The sequence below is a fragment of the Pelodiscus sinensis genome, unplaced genomic scaffold (genome assembly GCF_049634645.1).
Source record: "Pelodiscus sinensis isolate JC-2024 unplaced genomic scaffold, ASM4963464v1 ctg37, whole genome shotgun sequence".
NCBI lineage: Eukaryota > Metazoa > Chordata > Testudines > Trionychidae > Pelodiscus > Pelodiscus sinensis.
The window spans coordinates 1,807,250-1,826,951 of NW_027465869.1; positions in this window are offsets into that span (position 1 = coordinate 1,807,250).

Consider the following 19,702-nt stretch of genomic DNA (forward strand, 5'->3'; position numbering starts at 1 on the left):
GCAGTCTGAATTAGTTTAGCTTCATTCCCCGCCCCCCCCCCCCCCCATTGAATCTAAAGGCACATTTTCTAGCCCTTTGAAAATTCTTGTGACTCTTCTCCAATTTATCAGCATCCTTCTTGAATTGCAGGCATGATCCTGACATAGTATTCTAGCAGTTCTCACACCAGTGCCATAAGCAGAGGTAAAATAACTTCTTTATTCTTATTCAGAATCCCTCTGTCTATGCCTCCGAGGATCACCTCAGCTCTTTTGGTCACAGCTTTGTACTGGGCGCTTACGTTCAGCTGATTATCTATCATGATTTGAGTTTTTTAGTGTCTCTGTTTCCTGGAATAGAATCTCTCATCTTGGAAATAAAGCCTACACTCTTCATTCCTGGGAGTATACATTTACATATGATCATATTAAGTCCATATTGTTTCCTTATGCCCAGCTTACCAAGGGAACAAACCTGCTGTGTATTGACTGCAAAGAGGTTACAGGGGTATGAGAGAGCAGAAGTTGGCCTAGTGCATTGTGCATGGCCTCTGTAAATCCTGAGCAATTGTTTCCTTTAGTTTCTCTAGTTATGCTGCATTGTATTCAGTATTCTATCTTACCTTCTCAGGTGCCCCATAGACTAAATTGCCTAGGCCTCTTACAGCCATTTGACGGACAATGCTGTTATTGTCCCGTGACCTTTCTTCTAATATATGTAACACAGACTTAAGGATCTTCTTCTCCCTGAGTATGGGATCAGTCATTAGCTGAAATAAAATCAACATGTCCATTAGCTCTAATCTGTTCATTAAGATAGCGAATATAATTTGAGGAGACACGTAATACACTGTAATTTATTATTCTATATGAATGAGTACTGTGTTAAAAACATGGATTTTTTCCTTTTAGGCACTATAATGGGGGATTGCTCATCCCTTGAAAGCCTCTCAGTGACTGCATTTGATACCACAGTCCTTTTCTCGCCCAGGTGCATCCTGCCAGTCGATCTTAGTGAGTCTTCCATGGCTCAGCCCTCTGGCCAAGTCCCAAAGTCCAAACAAATGCCTTTTAGGTCCTGTTGCCCTCACTAGGGTCTTCAGCCCCAACTCTGGACCCTTTATATTCTGTTCTTTGTTCAACCTCTCCATAAGCCTTGTCCCCTTCATCGGGTTTATGCCACTGGGGAACCTGGGCCTGCCCACTACTCTTGGTTCCAACCTAGAAATAGCAGCGAGTCATTGCTTCATTTCAGTTTATTGCTACTTTTTCCTTGGGTTCTTCCTATGGGGCCACTTTCAGTTTCTCCCTCGAATTATATGTTGAAGGCTCGTAAGGACTCTCTCTCTGCAAATTCAGCTTCAGAAAATGCTGCCTGAAATAAACCCCTGTGAATTGGTTTGGCCAGAGAATAGCATCCTTTCTTGGCCCTCCACTTCCTGAAAGGAACTGACCTAATAAAACCCTGTAGCTCCATATATCTGAGCCAGCTGGGCTCTGATTGGCAGCTTTCATGAGGCCTCTCTAGGCAGACCTTGAAAACCCACGTTTGTGACTCCTTTCCTAGGTGGGGTGTAGAAAGATTTGGGGGCACAAACAGATTCCTAGAACCACCAGATGAGCCTCTAAAATAGCGACTTAGCGTAAATGTGAAATATGACACAGACGTTATAGCAAGGCTGTGGAGAGGGAGGATGCTCCAGTGGTCAGCAGCCTAGGACTTAGGAGGTTCCAGTTCAATTTCCTGCACCCTCAAAGACTTCCTAGATGATGTTGGGCAAGTCACTTAGGCCTTCTGTGCATCAGTTTCCTGTTTGCAAAATGGGACTAATAGTGTTTCCCTGCCTCACAGGGGTGTTGTAGGGATACATACTTTTAAAGAGTTTTGAGGCACTCAGATACTACATTCTCATTTTGAAGTACTCAGATAATACAAGTTTCTAAAAGGATGTTTTAAGGAAGATGGAGAAAAATTGTTCTCCTTGGCCTCTAAGGATAGGATAAGAAGCCATGAGCTTAAATTACATCAGGGGAAGTTTAGGTTGGACAGCAGGAAAAACGTCCTGCCTGTCAGGGTGGTTAAACCCTGCAATAAATTGCCTCAGGAGGTTGTGGAATTTGCATCACTAGAAATATTTAAGAGCAGGTTAGACAAACACCTGTCAGGGATGATCTAGACTGTGCTTGGTCCTGCCGTGATGGCTGGGGATTGGACTCGAAGACCTCTCAAGATCCCTTCCAGTTCTAATGATCTATGAATCTATTATTCTACATTCATGAGAATCTAAGATAGATGTTAATGTATTTGTATGTTGCTTATTTTATAGTATTAGGACACTAGATTCATTTAGAAGATTTGCTGAGCTAGACCAAAATCAGGAGCTGTTGGTCAGTATTAGCCCTAGGAATTGTCAGAAAAGGTCTAGTAATTCAAATTCTATGGCTACATCTACATTGGCATGATTTTGCGCAAAAGCAGCTGCCTGTCTACACTGGTGGGGAGTTCTTGCACAAGAACACTGACATTCTAATGTCTAAAATCAGTGCTTCTTGCGCAAAACCTATGATGCTCCCGCTCAGGAAAAAGCCCTCCTGTGCAACTGTTCTTGCGCAAGAGGCCAGTGTAGACAGGCCACATTAATTTCTTGTGCAAGAAAGCCCAATGGCTAAAATGGCCATCGGAGCTTTCTTTCGCAAGAGAGCGTCTATTCTGGCACGGATGAGTTTGCAGAAAAGCGCCTCTTAGCGCAACAGCACATGCCAGTGTAGACGCTCTCTTGCGCAAATATTCTAACGCAAAAACTCTTGCGTTAAAAGTATGGGTATGTCTACAGTACAAAGTTGATTCAAACTAACAGCCGTTAGTTCGAATGAACTTTAATAGCGGCTATACATACAAACTGCTAGTTCGAATTTAAATCGAACTAGCGGAGCGCTTAATTCGAACTAGGTAAACCTCATTCTACGAGGAGTAACGCCTCGTTCGAATTGTGTAGTTCAAATTAAGGGCTGTGTAGCCACTTAATTCGAACTAGTTGGAGGCTAACCCTAATCAGGTTGCCCTGATGGCCACTCTGGGCCAAACCAGGGAAACTTTTCTGCCCCTCTCCCAGCCCCAGAGCCCTTAAAGGGGCATGGTCTGGCTACAGTGCCTGTGCCAGCGGCAAGCCTGCCAGGACCCAGCCAGCAGACCCTGCACCTGGCATGGCATGAGCCAGCCACCTGCTGCCACCCAGCCCTCCGCCTCTTCCCAGGACCAGGCTGGCGGCTCCTAGGAGCCTGCCCAGGGCCACAAGAGGCAGGCGCCTGCCTGGTCTAGTGCAGAGATCGTGGACATTATCGAGGTTTGGGGGGAGGCCTCCAGCGTCCACGACCTCCACACTAGGCACAGGAATGCAGCCGTCTAGGGCAGGATAGCTGCCAGCCTGGCCACCAAAGGCCACATCCAAACCCAGGAGCAGATTTGCATGAAAATCAAGTTGTTCCAGTGAGACCCCCGACCCTGAGCCCTGCGCTTAGTACATAAGAACATAAGAATGGCCGTACTGGGTCAGACCAAAGGTCCATCTAGTCCAGTAGCCTGTGTGCCGACAGCGGCCAACACCAGGTACCCCAGAGGGGATGGACCGAAGACAATGACCAAGCCATTTGTCTCGTGCCATCCATCTTCAGCCTTCCACAAACAGAGGCCAGGGACACCATTCCTACCCCCTGGCTAATAGCACTCCACGGACCCAACCTCCATGAATTTATCTAACTTCTCTTTAAACTCTGTTATAGTACTAGGCTTCAAAGCCTCCTGTGGCAAGGAGTTCCACAGGTTGACTATAAGAAGAACTTTGTGTGAAGAAGAACTTTCTTTTATTAGTTTTAAACCTGATGTCCATTCATTTCATTTGGTGTCCTCTAGTCCTTCTATTATGGGAACTAATGAAGAACTTTTCTTTATGCACCCTCTCCACACCACTCATGATTTTATAGACCTCTATCATATCCCCCCTCAGTCTCCTCTTTTCTAAGCTGAAAAGTCGCAATCTCTTTAGCCTCTCTTCATATGGGACCTGTTCCAAACCCCTAATCATTGTACTTGCCCTTTTCTGAACCCTTTCCAAGGCCATATCGTTTTTGAGGTGAGAAGACCACATCTGTACACAGTTCTGAAGATATGGCGTACCATAGTTTGATACTTCCCCTCCTCCTTCTTCCCCTGGCTTCCCCCTTCCAGCTCCCTCCTCCCAGGTTTCCACCTCCCCTCTCCCACCCTCTTTCTTCCCCTCTCCCACCTCCTTTTCCCAGTCCCCCAGAGGTTAATCCCCTCCGCCCCCAGTTTTGTTAAATAAAGAGAGTTTCTATTTTTGAACACATGTCCTTTATTTTTTACATCAGGAAGAGGGGGCTCGGGAAGGGTAAGTGGAAGGAGGTGAGGGAGGAATGGGGCACGAGCCCCCGATGGGGAGGACTGGGGTGGCTCTGCGGGCTCCTCGGGGTGGAAGCTTTCCTGTAGGGCCTCCTGGATCCTGATAGCCCCCTGATTGACCTCCCCCAGATGGCAGCCTGCGGCAAGTGCAGCCGGGCTGATGGTCGAGTGCTGAAATGTGCCGAGTGTGGGCATTCAGGGCACTCCAAGACAGGACTGCTTTGATGTCCCCATCGAGTTAGACATGCAAGCGGGGAATCCTGAGAACTGTCTGTCCGGGGTGGGGGTCAGGTCTTTTTAAGCACAGCCCTCGGCTAGCCTGAGGAAGCAGCTCCACACCTTAAGTCCTAACCTGATGCCCTGACGGCACTGGTTCTGGCCAGCCTTAACTTCGGTTCAGGGTCCACTCAATGTGGACATGCTATTTCGAATTAGCAAAATGCTCATTCGAATTAGTTTTTAGGTCTAAATGCACTCATTCGAATTAGCTTATTTCAAATTAACTAATTTGAATTAAGTTAATTCGAATTAGTGCTGTAGTGTAGACATACCCTATTTGCGCAAAATCTTGCCAATGTAGACGTAGCCTATCTATATCTTGCTCACTCTCTCTTAACCAGCAACTAGAATAGGAAGCTAGGCTAGGCTAGTATAGGCCCCAAAAATAACAATGAGAAAATGATTAAGAAAGGTGTAATGAAGTTCCTTATGAGATTTCCTTATAAAGGACACATTCTACTATCTAAAATGAATTCCTATGAACTGAACTGTACAATTCCTCAGAGAAAGGTAAACAACAGATAACAGCCTAATGGTGGAACTGCTCATACCTGAGCAAAGAAAGCTGTGCTGGTGACTCGCTGGTTTTCTGATGGGGAATTTACCCAGGGAAGGAGGCTCTGTATGATCTCCACTGTTATTAGTCCAGATCTTTGCAGAACCCTGGAAGACAAAAGGAACCACTTATGGGGCAGACTGTGCACTTCAAAAGCTTAGCTGCTATGACCATACAACTCTAAAACCTACGCATGGAAGCTCTGTGTTTCTCACCCAGGGCACCCCGCACAAAGCTATACCTGAAAGTTCCCTGTCAGTCACTCTATTTGTTGCCGATCCCTGAGGATGAAGTGCTGTCTCCTAGATCTCTTACCTCACCAGCAAACACACCCCCTCGTGGTGAGTCTGCGGATTTTCAAGAAGCATCCAAGTTTTCTGCTTCCAGAGAGTTCGTATCAGCTTCTCATTCATAGCCTTGAGAAGCACAGCCTCTAATGCTTCAATAGAAAGCCTGGGGGAAAAGAGGCACAGAACTGTAGTAACCAATAGAAAGGCACAGCCTAAGCAGTCAGGAAACCCCAGTTACTTGTCAGGTCTGTTGTTCATTGACAGTTCATCCATTGACAGTATCCTGGGGACCACTGTTTTTGGAAGGACTTAATTCCCAGGAGGTATTTCAGTCTCATACATCTCATATTACTAGTGTTGCTATGGACAACATTTTGCAGTCACTTTCTCCTATCTGCAAGGTGTATGGGCACTAGCACAGTACAGTAATATGGAAAAAATTCACAATCAGACCCCAAAAGCTGGGACACAGAGAGATTAGTGATCACTAATGGATATTTTGGGGCCCTATGTCCAGCGAGATGTGACAGGGTGCTGAGAGCTTGTACTTGGGGTCAGCACTCTGGTAACTACTAGTACTAATTAGCTTCCCCAGAGAAAGCCTAATTGGCTAGAAATGTACCTGATTGCCTGGCTAGAGTGGGGCTATAGAATCAACAAACCTATTCTCCCATGAATAAGGAATCTGCCTAAAGGGACATCCACAGCAGTGTTTGAGGGAAACAGAGAGCAAAAGAGACAAAATGCTAGAGGCATCTAGATAGACTTATGTGTAGTGCTGGGGAGGAGCCGGTGGTCGTGGTACATGTAGGTCTCAATGACATAGGGAAGGGTAGGAGAGATGTCCTGGAGGCCAAATTTAGGTTGCTAGGAAAGAGACTGAAATCCAGGACCTCTATGGTGGCATTCTTGGAAATGCTTCCAGTTCCATGCGCAGGACCAGGTAGGCAGGCAAAGCTTCAGAGTCTCAATGCGTGGATGAGACGATGGTGTAGGGAAGAGGGGTTTGGATTTATCAAGAACTGGGGACACTTTTGGGAGAGGGGGAGCCTATACAGGAAGGATGGGCTCCACCTAAACCAGGGTGGAACCAGACTACTGGCACTAAACATTTAAAAGGCTGTAGAGCAGTTTTTAAACTAAGAGATGGGGGAAAGCCGATTGGTGGGGAGATGCACGTAAATCGCAGGGAGACTTCTCTTAGAGGAGAATCTGTTGATAGAGATTCTCTAAGCTGTAGTCAGAAAGAGAGGACAAAGAGACTGAGGCCTGAGGAGGCCTAGATAGTAGTGTTTGTGTTGCCAGAGCTTGGTGGTTTCAGGGAACTGACCTATAGCAAGCACAAAGAAGACTTTCTCATATTAAAAGCAGGTGATGGTAAGGTGCCTCATAACCCTGAGAACTCCTGGGGAGTGTCACACAAATGGACTGGGATTCTCTTTGTTTTGCTCCCTTTCTTCTAATTACCTGCAAGGGTTGCCCTCACATAGTTGTTGTCCTTTTCTAAATAACCTCCTTCGGCGTCTCATCCTGGGCAAAGGCATCTTTTGTCCTAGGGTTTGGCTGATCTGCTGCAGAAGAACAGTGAACAACTCCGGGAACAGCTCCTGCACAGTTTTGCTCAACTGCAATGCTGACACCACTTCGAAGATGGCACATGTTGCCTGAAAGGAGAGCATGGTAAAAGAAGAGGTCTCTTCCTAACACTATCACATGCTCTCCCCTTCTGATACCTGCTGGACTAAATTCTCACTCCTGTCACTAACTTGATGAATGACCGAGAGCAATTCACTCCATGTGTGCCTTAGCGTCCCATAGCTGTAAAAATGTGTAGGACCTATCAAGGCATGTTATGAGTTGCACAAAACATTTGCAAAGCACTGTAAGAAATCTGATTCAAAGACTTTCTAATTGCCAGATATTATTAAGTGAATCAGCCACATACTCTAAATCTGCCACAGAAAGCACAGCTGGAATCCAGGAAACAGTACTTCAGAAAAGAAGTGCCCAGATGACAATATTATACCACTCATCTAGCTTTCCATCAGCATGTTTGTCACAAAGCAGAGAAATACATGTCTGTCGTCTAACTTACTGTGAGAGGTGCAGCAGCTGCTAAATGCAGGTCAGTTTCTGTCTCTGAGGTCATGCTTCCTTCTTGGCTTGTTGGAGTCTTTATTCTTTCTATTAGGACCTTCAGGACTTGAGGGGCGAGCAAGGGATCTGTCCCCAGAGATCTCCACAGCTCAGTGGTGTTACTGCAATTTAACATAGGTTATATGTGACCCCTGGAGACTTTTGTGGCTCTGACTATATGCATCATATTCAAGTAAAGAACACATTTTCTCCTTGACTATGATCAGGGCTCACCAGCCGCGCTGTCCGGCGATCTGCGCATGCACAGATCGCCCGAACCCGGCTCTTCCAGGTTACAATCTACACGCCATGGATGCGTAGATTGTATTATTTGTCAAGCCCTGCCTATGATGAGCAAGTTCAGAGTGCTGTCCTCCTTATATGGTCCTCATGTTTTACATATTGAGTTTCTAGTTACAGAACTAAGTTAAGTTACATTTCAGGTTACATTTCTACAGTGCATGACTATTTTGGGATCCTGGAGGTATCCCGAAATACCTACCCCACATTTACAGAAGCAGCCCGTTATTTTGAAATATTTTTCAAAATAATGGGCACACTATTTTGCCATCCCAATAAACTTTGTTGCATGAGGGATAAGGGATGGCTTGAAATAGCACATTATTTCGACATTTGGTGCTGTGTAGAAGCGCCACATTTCAAAATAGGCTATGCAAAATATGATACGCAATTTGCGGAGTGCAAATTGTGCATCTTATTTCAAGTTTAGGGTGCTGTATAGACACAACCCTAGCCTTACTGCACCATAACCATTAATGCTAGACTTCAGAAGGAAAGGACACAGAGCTCTAATCACAGTTCCTGTTTTCCTACTTCTCAGTAGATATGGAATCATGAGCATATGATGCCCAAAGATCTAGGGCCTGGGAGACAAGTTGAAGAAAGAAAAATGATCTTCCTACTAACTGGATGTACAACTATGAGAACAAATATTTGTGGCTAGCCCATGACCTCTTCACAAATGGCATTCCCTGGCCTCTATTTGCCAGAATGGGCATGTTCTGTTCACTCCCTATGGGGCACCTGGCATTGGCCACTGTCTGAAGACAGGATCCTGGGCTAGATGGACATTTGGTCTGACCCACTACAGCCGTTCTTATGTTCTTAGATTCCAGCACAGATGACTGATAATTCAGCTAGGGATGTTTGAATGAAATGATAGATATGCTTACCGCCCTGTCTTTAAGTACCAAGAATGACAACTCCATTCCAGCAGCCATACCCTTCCTGATACCAAAAGCCTGGTGCCCTATCCTTGCTAATCAGCCAGGAATTTGGATTTGAAGCTTTCATGCTACCAGAAAACGAACAGTCACTGGCAATTTCCAGGGTGATGTTAGTTCAGGGGTCTGGAGAGGCAAAAGTCCACTCCAGTGATGCCAGTAAAGGGAAGTCTTTAGGATGCCAAAGCAACTATTAATTAATGGAAACAGAATGAAACTTAATTTCTCCCTGCACCCACCTTGACATGGTCTTGGACCTTTCTGCAGAAAGACCCAAGCTATTAACCTTTAGGAATTATCTCAACCTGTCTGTGGCTTAAATGAAGCCTTACATCTTCCAGTGAAGCTGTGGGATCCATGGTTACCAAAATGAACACTGTAAGGAGCACTATATACCTGTCCATCGGCAGACGTTTGGTGAGGAGGCTGAAGATCACTGCCTCTAGGTGATGGTGGGCTAGAATGGACACTGCCTCCACCAGGAACTGCCTCAAGCTACCCTGCTTGATGGTAGGCATATGAATGTATATTCTCCTCAGGATAGCTGGCACCTGGACAGAATAAAACCAGAAAAAATGTCCCTTTTCCATTCTCTGCATTCATTCTGCAGAGCCAAAACCTTTATTTAGTCGTTTAGCAATTTGCTGTTCTTGTAGAAATTCCTCCCTTCAAAAAACAAGTATTTAGACATGGCTGCATAGATTTAATCCACAAAAATTATGCATATCTCTGCCCATACCTGGCTGCAACACCGGGTTAAGACATGCTGAGGCCCTAAGCTATGTCAAGTTAAAGAGGCCTCATTGCATTTCCAAAAAAACATGTATTATTCTAACAGAAAGGACAATGAAAAGAGAAATAATAAAGTTATCTATCTATCTATCTATCTATCTATCTATCTATCTATCTATCTATCTATCTATCTATCTATACATAGGCAAAGAGGCAAGTAAAAACTAGTAATTTGGGGGTATTTTTAGAGACCCCTCATTATCTGAGGCCCGAAGATGTAGTTCACTTAGCTTGTCTCTTGGGGCCGGATATTCTCTTTTTGCATTTTACTCGGAGTCTAATTTTTCCAAGCCTTTCATGGCTGGAAACTGTGACAACAAGATAGACAACTAATCAAGCATCTTCCTTTTCCCTTGGGGTACGGCTACACTAGCTCGTTAGTTCGAGCTAGGTAGGGTAATGAGGGCAAGCAGAGTTGCAAATGAAGCCCAGGATTTAAATATCCCAGGCTTCATTTGCATGTTCCCGGGTGCTGCCATTTTAAAATCCTCCTTAATCTGAACTCTGTGCCCGCGGCTACACGCGGCACGGAGTAGGTAGTTCTAATTAAAGATCCTAATTCCATGAGGAGTAACGGTAGTTCGAATTAGGATCTTTAATTTGAACTACCTAGTCCATGCCGCATGTAGCCGCGGGCACGGAGTTTGGAGTAAGGGGGATTTAAAAATGGTGGCGCCAGGGAACATGCAAATGAAGCCCGGGATATTTAAATCTCGGGCTTCATTTGCAACTCCGCTTGCCCTCATTACCCTACCGAGCTCGAACTAACGAGCTAGTGCAGATGTACCGTTAGATTATCTCTGTCTTCTGCTGTTGATTCCCCCATTGCCTGACTCAGGATAGGAACACAGATGGAATTAACTTCCAATCCCAGGGGGAGAAACAGCAAGACTTGTGTTCACTGCAAATGATGGCAAAGACCTGAAAGCCTGCAGGTTAGCCAGAAAAACCTCTCCAGCTTCTATTTTACCTCATCCAGCATGGCACCTCCACACTCCTTCAGGATGATCTTCATCCACAGACCGGCTGCTGTGGCACAGGAGGGGCTAGCAGACCGCATACCATCCAGTATGGCCTCAATAAAATCTGTGGCTTGTTCAGAGGGAAAGTACTTACTAACCACCTGTGGACAGATCAAAAACAGGAAAGATTGCAATGATAGTCGGCTCCAGTACTTTTAAGAAAGGAGGCCTAAGAGCTGTATTGGAAAATAATGTATTCATCAGCAAATTGCTAATTGGGCTCATATCTGGCAAGGCAGTTGCAATTAAAATTTTCTCTGTAATCTTTCTAGCTACCACATCTCTATTCTACACTAATAATATCAGGTTAGATCTTAGGTTGTACAGTTAGCACAACATTGTATGGGACAAACAGGATGTAAATTTCCAGTTTATATACTATTATGTACATGACATCTTTTCACAAAATATAAAAATATGCAAAGAGATGCATGCACACAAATATAGGTTCAGGTAAACACACAAGGTGCCAAGACTGGTTTCTCAGCTTGATGTCCCGCTCACATATTTTCCCCCGGATGGATGGATGGATGGATGGATGGATGTGCGCGCGCACATGCATGGGCATGTTCATGCAACTGTCTGGAATCTGTTTGTTTTTTACATGGCATTCATAGCATATACCTATGAAAAGCATGTTACTGATTACCCATGAATGCCTCACTCCCATAGCTCGCTCCAAGTGTGGAAAGACATCACAAAAGCATAAAACAATCATAGAATCATAGAATACTAGGACTGGAAGGGACCTTGAGAGTTCATCGAGTCCAATCCCCTGCCCTCATGGCAGGATCAAATACTGTCTAGACCATCCCTGATAGACATTTATCTAACCTACTCTTAAATATCTCCAGAAATGGAGATTCCACAACCTCCCTGGGCAATTTATTCCAGTGTTTGACTACCCTGACAATTAGGAACTTTTTCCTAATGTCCAACCTAAATCTCCCTTGCTGCAGTTTAAGCCCATTGCTTCTTGTTCTATCCCCATAGGCCAAGATGAACAAGTTTTCTCCCTCCTCCTTATGGCACCCTTTTAGATATCTGAAAACTGCTCTCATGTTCCCCCTCGATCTTCTCTTTTCTAAACTAAACAAACCTAATTCCTTCAGCCTTCCCTCATAGGTCATGTTCTCTAGACCTTTCATCATTCTCGTTGCTCTTCTCTGGACCCTCTCCAATTTCTCCACATCTTTCTTGAAATGCGGTGCTCAGAACTGAACACAATACTCCAATTGAGGCCTAACCAGCGCAGAGTAGAGCGGAAGAATGACTTCTCGTGTCTTGCTCACAACACCCGTTAATGCATCTCAGAATTATGTTTGCTTTCTTTGCAACGGCATCACACTGCTGACTCATATTCAACTTGTGGTCCACTATAACCCCTAAATCCCTTTCTGCCGTACTCCTTCCCAGACAGTCGCTTCCCATTCTGTATGTATGAAACTGATTGTTCCTTCCTAAGTGGAGAACTTGGCATTTGTCTTAAACTTCATCCTATTTACCTCAGACCATTTCTCCAATTTGTCCAAGTCATTTTGAATTAGTGACCCTATCCTGCAGATTAGTCGCAACCCCTCCCAGCTTGGTATCATCTGCAAACTTAATAAGCGTACTTTCTATATCAATATCTAAATCGTTGATGAAGATATTGAACAAAGCCGGTTCCAAAACAGACCCCTGTGGAACCCCACTTGTTATGCCTTTCCAGCAGGATTGTGAACCATTAATAACTACTCTCTGAGTATGGTTATCCAGCCAGTTATGCACCCACCTTATAGTAGCCCCATCTAAGTTGTATTTACCTGGTTTATTGATAAGAATATCATGCGAGACTGTATCAAATGCCTTACTAAAGTCTAGGTATACCACATCCACCCCTTCTCCCTTATCCACAAGACTCGTTAGCCTATCAAAGAAAACTATCAGATTGGTTTGACATGATTTGTTCTTTACAAATCCATGCTGGCTGTTCCCTATCACCTTGCCACTTTCCAAGTGTTTACAGACGATTTCCTTAATTACTTGCTCCATTATCTTCCCAGGCACAGAAGTTAAACTAACTGGTCTGTAGTTTCCTGGGTTGTTCTTATTTCCCTTTTTATAGATGGGCACTAGATTTGCCCTTTTCCAGTCCTCTGGACAAGGGAAAATGAATGGTGCACAGCCACTAGGACAGTCACCTAGTGTTTGTTACCTTAGCCATTTTGGAAGATGCTTGAAACAGAGCCTCAGGGTCTGGAGTTGTTAGTGCCTCACGGAGACAACTCAGCTCCTCCTCTGCTGACCCCAGGTTAGTGCACTGACCTAGGATAGAGAAAAGGAGAAAAAGTATGGCAACATTTAATAAAACTGAACCTCTGATCCATAGATAATCATACAGGAGGATCTATGGGGTATGTTATTACCAGCTGTGTGTGAAATTTTGGCCCCACTAAAGCCAATGACGAAATTCTTGTTGACTTTAACGGAGTCAGAATTTTACCGTCAGGCTATGTCTAGACTACATCCCTTTTTCGGAAAAGGGATGTAAATTAGACGTATCGCAATTGCTAATGAAGCGGGGATTTAAATCTCCCCTGCTTCATTAGCATAAAAATGGCTGCAGCTTTTTTCGGCACGGAGCTTTGCCGGAGAAAAGCGCCAGTCTAGATGCTGATCTTGCGGAAAATTAAGCCTTTTCCGAAAGATCCCTTATCCCTCCGAAAAAGGGATGTAGTCTAGACGTAGCCCCTATGTCTGAAAGTTAACGGTAATGGCATGTGATTCATTGTGATTCATACAGGATTAAACAGGCACTGTATTCTGTGTGGAGCATCTTTCTCTGTATATCTGGTTTCAGTAGCCACTCTGCTCTCAGTATTTAAATCTAATCTCATAGTCAAGCACAACTCATGTAGATTGATCTGAGGTTCTGCTTTGGAGGAGAATCCCTCCACTGAACTCTCATTGTAAAAGAGATGGGGCTGACCAAAAGCTTAGGTAGGAAACCCAGGCTCTTCGCTCACTTCTAAATCATGAACTGTCTCTTTAAGGGAAAGCTGTCCTGCTCTGTCATCTCCCTCTCCCCACCCCACTCTGCAGAGCGGGGGCATATGGGCATATGGCGGGGGAGAGAGTGTGTGTGAGACAATGTGTGTGTGTGTGTGTGAGAGAGAGAGAGAGAGAGAGAGAGAGAGAGAGAGAGAGAGGGACATGCTGGCTGCCAGAGAAATCTTAGAAACAGTGCCTCTTTAGATAGGCACTCCGTTACTCACCATACTTCAGACTGGAGCAGCACTATTGTATGTGTCCCTCTCCCCAAACTCTGCTCTGCAGAGATGATGACAGGGGCAAAAGGGTCACCCTGATTTCTGCATGTCTCCCTGCTCACCTCCCCTCCACACACCACTAGCAGCAGATAGGATGGAGCAAGGTCGGAGAGGGGCAGCTGAACACATGCTGCTGGCATGCTTGCTAATCAGCTGAGCGCTCCAGACAGAAATTCTGGGGAGAAGGGCAGATCTGGCCTGTGTGCTATATTTTGTCCACCCTCTAATATTTGCAGATTATTTATTATTTGTGCAGTTCTCTTCCAGCAATGTACTTACAAGGCCCCAATCGTTCTGTTATATAAGTGTCGCTAACAAGACAGAAAGAATTACAGATGGAAAAAATGGTCATTACAACAATGAAAGAAAGTGAAGAGTTACTTACACCTGCTCATGGTCTCCTCACCTTGTATATTGAGAAGACAGTTGATACAGTCAACCACCCACTGACGCGATGTCGTAAGTGAAGCACAGGTATATGGTGCTAACAGCCCAATCAGCGATCCAAACTGATCAAAAGTTTCCTGAGGCTAATTTTAAAAGAATGAAGAATGAAAGTTCTCCGGCTATACTGGACATTATTTGCCTTCCTTATTGTGAACTCCATTACTGTACCTGGGTACGGCACATTGGAAAACATAATCCTTGTTGTACATGCAAATTGATGGGGTCTAAATTAGCTGTAGCACTCAAGAAAAATCTCAGAGTCATTGTGGATAGTCCTCTAAAAACATCTGTTCAACATGCAGCTGCAGTTAAAAATGCTAATGGTATGTTAGGAACCACTAGGAAAAGGGATGAATAATAATATGATAAATATCATCATGCCACTGTTTCAAATCCATGGTACACCCACACCTTGAATATTGCAAGCAATTGTAGTCCTCCAACTTAAATAAAGTTAGGTTATAATTGGAAAAAGTTCAGAGAAAAGCAACAAAAATGATATGGGATATGGGACAAGTCATACAAGGAGAAGTTAAAAGGACTGGGACCATTCATCTTAGAAAAGAGATGCTTACAGGGGGGTTTGATAGAGCCATATAAGATGATCAGAGATGCATGATATGGGTGTCCCTATATCTCTGACTGCCTGGGGCTGGGACTGGACAACAGGGGAGAGATCACTCAACAATTGCCTTGTTCTGTTTGTTCCCTCTGATGCATATAACACCCACCACTGTCAGAAGACAGGCTACATGAACCATTTGTCTGGGGGATCCAGAATGGCCATTCATGTTTTATGTTCTTATCCGATTAAATAGAAATAGAAATTCAACTTTAACAGCGATAGAAATGTAGCTGTGTTAGTCTGGAGTAGCTGAAGCAAATGCAGGACAATGTAGCACTTTAAAGACTAACAAGATTTATTTATTTATTTATTTATTTATTTTTTAAGATGGTTTAGTAGATGATGAGCTTTCGTGGGCCAGACCCACGTCCTCAGATCAGGAAGTGGGTCTGGCCCACGAAAGCTCATTATCTAATAAACCATCTTGTTAGTCTTTAAAGTGCTACATTGTCCTGCATTTTGCTTCAACTTTAACAGCCTGAGAGTATAGGAATGCATCTATGACACTGACACAGCCAACCTATGTGTGACCACAATAACTTAACAAGCGGCACTGCAATTGTATCAAGACAAGTCACTTCTATGTTATTTCAAAGGGTGTGTCTAGACTACTGAGTTTTGTCGACAAAAGTGGACTTTTGTCAACAAAACTATACCTGCGTCTACACTACCGCTGAGTTCTGTCAACATAACGTCGACAGAACTCAGCAGTTTTGTCGATGCTGGTAAACCTCATTTTACGAGGCATAACACCTTCTGTCGACAGAGTTCTGTCGACAGAAGGTGTTATTGCATGTAGGGTTGTGTCTAGACTACAGGGTTTTGTCGACAAAGCAGCTTGTTTAGTCGACAGAACTGAATGTGTCTAGACGCTCTTTGTCGACAGAAGTTTTGTCGACAGATACTGTCGACAAAACTTCTGTCGACAAAACCCTGTAGTCTAGACGTACCCAAAGAAAAGTCCTAGACTAGCGATCACCAACATTATGCATTTTGGTAATAGATATGAAAGGTAGATGTTATGTATTATTGTCTGTATTTATATCTTGCTAGAAGTTTAACATAACCAAATTAGCTTGTAGATTCCAATTCCTTTTCATGTCTTAATTGCCTTAATTATATGCAACTGTCTTCAGTTAACCTTAAGATCAAAGATAGAAGATAGTACAAGAAAATAGTTTGTACATTGCCTTCAGCTTAACTATCTGTGTTGTAATGGAAGACTACGATCGGCTAATTACTTTATGTGAATGACTATCACCCATTTACCAGTGTATGCGTAGGAAATAGAAAATTAACTTCAAAACAAAGTACGACAGGAAATCTGCATGACCTATTCTTTCTCAGGGAGAGATCCTGCTTCGACAATTTCTGTGAGGAGGCTTGCCAACCGGCTAGAATAGCTATAAAAGACAAGTTATGGGACTGATCTTCTCTCTCCAGTCTGCTTAAACTTTGAACAGGGGACGTGTAAGCCATAGGACATAGATCTTCCAAATAATTATTTGGAATAGTCTGGGAAATGCATGGAAAAACTAACAGCCTTTGCATCTAAACTGGCTTTGGATGTTGACCGGTTAGCATGATTCCAGAGAGACTTTTACAAGCCAGCCGTTTATTCCACCATGGTTGTGATCCTGAACTATGAAAAGTGAAAGTCATTTTAACAAATAACTATCACTTAACCATTTGTAACTCTCTTCTTTTTCCTTTTAACAACAAATCTGATATTCCGTTATTAAGGATTGGCTGATATTTAGGGAAGACCTGTGATTCATATGAACCTAAGGATAAGTGTCTAGTCCTTTGTGATTGGTGATTATATTAGACTTAGTTGTCTAGATGGGAACCAAGGTCTGGAATGCCTAAAGGGTACTATTGTTTGGTATTTTGTTAACCAGAGTAGAAGCTCTTTTCTTACTGGTTTGGTGAATCTAATTATAAAATCACTAGTCTGGGGAACTGCCTGCCCTGTTTCTTACAGTCTGGCCTGAGTGCTGTCACAGCACTATTATGGAAACCTTTCTCTTATGGAAGCAGAGGGATCTTACTCACTTTGAGGCCCCAGCTGCAGGCCTAGTAGAATTTCTCATGCATTCACGTTGAATGTCAGATTTGATAGAAGTTGGGAAGTCAGCTCAAGGAAGAGTAGAACTATACTCACTGTGCTATTAACTATCTCCTGATAGGCAGTTAGCAGCCAGACACTGGCCTGCAAGGCCCTTTCTCTCTCCCACTCCTGCCCTGAACTGAGCCAGGTCTCTAGTAGCTGTTGGCAAAGCAGGAGAATGGACAAAGTTAGTACCAGAAAATCCCTCCCAAACGTTTCTTTTAAATAGGTTTGATTGTCACTAAAATCCCTCTCCAAAGCATTTAACTTCCATATAGCAAAAGATTTATATGTCTCCAAAAAGAGACCCTTGTCTATACAAGTCCCAGGGACCAGATTCACCTCTGGTGTACGTAACTCCATCAAAGCCAAAGGAGTTACATGAGAGATGAGTCTGGCTCTGTGTATGTGAGGGCTTCTGTAGACTGTCTGATGGCAGCTGTCTAGCACATTGCATGCAGTTTGGGGTCCGGTGCTGTGTTCTCTTTCCTGGACAGCTTCTCCCATGCTGAGTGGCAAATGACAGAGAGGAGCATTTCTTTTTATTTAGAGCAGAGAAGTCTCCCCAGCCCAGCTCCTTTTATAACTTTATTTTCATACCAACGTTGCACCTAACTCCCCTCCCCTCAGCTCTTCAAACTATTCTGTTTATGTCTGAAGAGCAGGAAGTCTTTGGTGAATGAGTTTCCATACACAGAGCTTAACTCAATACTAATTCATTCCTTTTACGAGAGGTGATCAGTTCTCACTGGTCCTCTTGAATTTGGTTACTGCGCTGATGATTTTCTTTCCTGTCCATGTAGTGTTAACTATACTGGAAAAACTAGATCTCAGTCCACCACTGGCATAAAATGTCCCCTGCTATGAGATAGATACATAGAATTTACTAGCTAGTGGGAAAACACTGGCTGTAGAATCGGTGTCTATTTCTTACAAAGCCTTTCTGAATATTGACCTAGGAGAGCTTTTCCATTGCATTAGGAGTGCACAAATCATAAAATCATGGATTAAGGATGGAAGGGACCTCAGGAGGTCATATAGTCCAACCCCCTGCTCAAAGCAGGGCCAGCCCCAACTAAATTATTCCAGCCATGGCTTTGCCAAGCCTGGCATTAAAAACCTCGAATGATGGAGATTCTTAAGGGAAGAGAATAACAGAAACACCTAACTGGTGGGTCAGAACCCAGGCTTAGGAAAACCCCAGCACAAGGGGACACAAAGAAGATGGAGAGAGGCTGTTCTCAGTAGTGACAGATGACAGAACAAGAAGCAGTGGTCTCAAGTTGTGTGTGGGGGGGTGGATCTTAGGAAAAACGATTTCACGAGGAGGGTGGTGAAGCACTGGAATGGGTTACTGAGGGAGGTGGTGAGATCTCCATCCCTAGAGGTTTTTCAGTCCCAGCTTGACAAAGCCCTGGCTGAGATGATTTAGTTGGAATTGGTTCTGCTTTTAGCAGGGGGTTGGACTCGATGACTTCCTGAATTCTCTTCAAGCCCTATCGTTCTATGATTCTATAAAAGAGTTCCCTGAACTCTTTTCAAAAAAAATTTTCAAAAAAGAACATTTCTTCTTTTTATCTCTGAGGAGAGCCACTCAGACTCTGCCCAGTGGAAATAAATATGCAGAACCTAGAGGGAGCCATTCTGTTTGTTCTGATGCCCCAAGCAGCTTGATCATTCTGTGCATAGTGAATGTGAGTCTATCTATAGGCTAAATTCTGTTCTTCCTTACACCAAACTAAATATTGATCAGCTCTACTGATTTCAGTTTAAATAAGAGCAAATGTGGCCTGATGAGAAAGAGTTGCCTCCTACTTTCTTTGAGATGGGTAGGATGAAAAAGAGGCAGTTGGTGAGTACTGCCATAAGCTCCCACTTCGTAGCTAAAGGGCCAGGCAGAGCTAAGATCCTCAACAACTTACTGTAAAGTTAATGTATATCATGGATCCCATCATGGAACTCTGTGTCTGGAGTCCATGACTCTGCCCATAGCTGGAAATACCCATTGAAAAGATTTTGAACTAGTACACATAGAACAGAGAATGAAGTGTGCAGCAAACTTTTCCAGGTTCTAGACATCTTGATGTAGGCTGCATAACTTCAGTGTTTTGCTAATAGTTTATGTATGCTTCAGCAGCCACAGGATTGGGCACCATTGTGTTCTTTGGAGAGTCTATTTATAAAAAGGATGTGCTTCCTTATACAAGAGCATTTCACTGAAAGATTGTGTTGTCAGAATTTTCACTGACTTGCCCGAGGTCTAAGTAATGTAGGTCGCACTGTCAGATATAAATATCCAGAATCAGATTCTGGTCTCTGTTACACTTGTGTAAATCCAAAATAATGCCACTGAAGTCAGGGGCATTACCCTGGTTTTACACGAATATCACTGATCAGATTCTAGCTCTAATCCTTCAGTCCAGCTGCATCCTTGAGCATCCAAAGCTCCCACTGAAGTCAAGGGGAACAATCAGCATGCCAGAATGGCAGAACT